Source organism: Pavona decussata, unplaced genomic scaffold (assembly GCF_977016875.1).
Source record: "Pavona decussata unplaced genomic scaffold, jaPavDecu1.1 SCAFFOLD_431, whole genome shotgun sequence".
Classification (NCBI taxonomy): Eukaryota; Metazoa; Cnidaria; class Anthozoa; order Scleractinia; family Agariciidae; genus Pavona; species Pavona decussata.
The window spans coordinates 285,314-287,500 of NW_028145788.1; positions in this window are offsets into that span (position 1 = coordinate 285,314).

A 2,187-nucleotide genomic window follows, 5' to 3' on the forward strand; every position below is an offset into this window, starting at 1 on the left:
TAAATGGATTATTGAGTCCGCCGTTTCTGTAGAAGTTAACTTACAAGCTAAAATAACCGTGAGCTAGCACAAATGAAATAAACTAATACAGCTGTACTTTCAGGTCATGCCGGTTCTCGTTGTCGGTAAGACCTGCAAAGACGACGACGACCGCAACAAAGAAATTCAGAAAATAATAGTTTTAATTAGTAAAACACTGGCTCAGCACGTGCGTTATAAACTTCGGTACATTTGTTTGTCGTCCTCTGCAAACAATTACGGACGTGCAATCACCACATTCAACGTTTTATGGAGAACGATGATGATTTATTTTCCTTTCTCTTTCTGAACTTTAAAGTCGCCCGGCTACGACGTTAGCTCCTGGATCGTTCGGCCACATTACACAAACTAAATGAGTAGAAATTATATCGCAAATTTATTCAGAAAACGCGAGTGTAATTTTTAAATTCCGTTTTCGTTGACGACGTCGTCGTAATCACAGTTAAAGAAACTGGTATTTCCAAATTTGCGGGTAAAAGGACAACCTCCAGAGGTAGTACAAAAGTTAATTTTGATTGGTCGATGGAGACAATGGTTCATCGACGGTCTTGACAAAAAGGACGCGAGGGGACCCCGGGAACAAATCTGTTTGCCTGTGGACAACTGACCGCTGTTTCCCCCGTGCCAAGGAACTTTTGTTACCCAGCGTGCTGTCCGAGCGTTCAATGTGTCCATGGCGTTCTGGCCGCGGGTCTTTCGAAATTTCAGAAGCGAGCCGACTTGAAAGAAAATCTTTCTAGCAAACGTGATACGGCTTCAATCGAGTCGGAAATGCGATGGAAGGAAAGCTATTTACCTCTGCTTTGATCCTATGAAGGAATTGGGACACCAGGGATGATTTCAACGGATTTATTCGGTTTCGTGTTTCGGACATGGCTGAAATAGAGTTCGGCCTTTCGTTACACTTAACAGTAGAAACCCGAATGACGCTAACTCGCCGAAATCGCTCCGAATCGGCTTGAAAAGCTGGTAAATGACAAAGAATACAAGAAGAAACAGGGTAAGTTGACTTTATTGACAAAACACTGTTACTTTCTACCATTTTACACAAATCCGTTGTATTCCCATACAAATCCTTATAATTCAACGGTTCTCTGATAGTGAGCTTGGGCTGCCTGTGATCTGTGTCGCAACTAGAAGTATTTTGGCGAAACGTTTTTAAAATCCAAGATGGCGTCCGGAGACCAGGAAGATTGCAAGAACTGAATGACTCCATAGACGAACTTAGTATTTGTGATATGTATATAAAAATAATATGGTAATACATTTCATATTAAGGTTTATACACAGTTGCTTGTTGCAGATTTTAAAGCCCAGTTGAAAGGCAAAGGTGTGATTTCTTTCCGTAGATGATGAACCTCGTATGTCATCATCAAGCACGCCTGTGAAAGCGAGGAGAAGGCTAGCATGCCATTTTGATCGTTCACAAAACGGCAGCGACGAAGATGACAGTAGATGTTTTTCTTTTTCGAGTTCAATAACCACACAATAGTTCAAAAACCACACATCAGCTCAGTGACCGTAGACCTTAATATTAATGTTGTAGTTTTTTCTCAGATTTTATCATATGAGTTCAATAACCACACAAACAGTTCAAAAATCACACATAAGTTCATTGACAGTAGACCTCAATTGTAAGAATAGCTATAGGGGGCGGGGGTTGGGGTTTCGGGGTCAATGAAAAATCCAAAGCCCAATAACCCCATCAACAGTTCAATAAACACACACCAGTTCAGTGACAGTAGACCTCAGTTGTAAGAACAACTATAGAAGGAGTGTTTTTATTTTTATTTTGTTGCGACAAGTAGGAGGAGAGGGGAGAGGGTTTTACGGGGGCGAGGACCATGTTATGGCAGGCAGAAAGTAGGAATAAACGAAATAGAATTTATATATTTACAAATAATGGTAACACGGCTTCTACGTACGCATTTAAAAATCCATTGTCCATTTATCCACTGCCTGTTATTGTAATCATGTTTAGCATCAGCTGTCTAATTATGTAGCTACTTGTTGTACTTAGCTTCTCTTCCTGCTCTTCTGTCTTGCTTGTGCATCAGACCGATGGAGCAAAAACTGAACAAACCCGAAGCGCAAACGATTATTTGGTCCACTGAACAACCCTGTACCAAGATAGAAGCCCCACTTGCA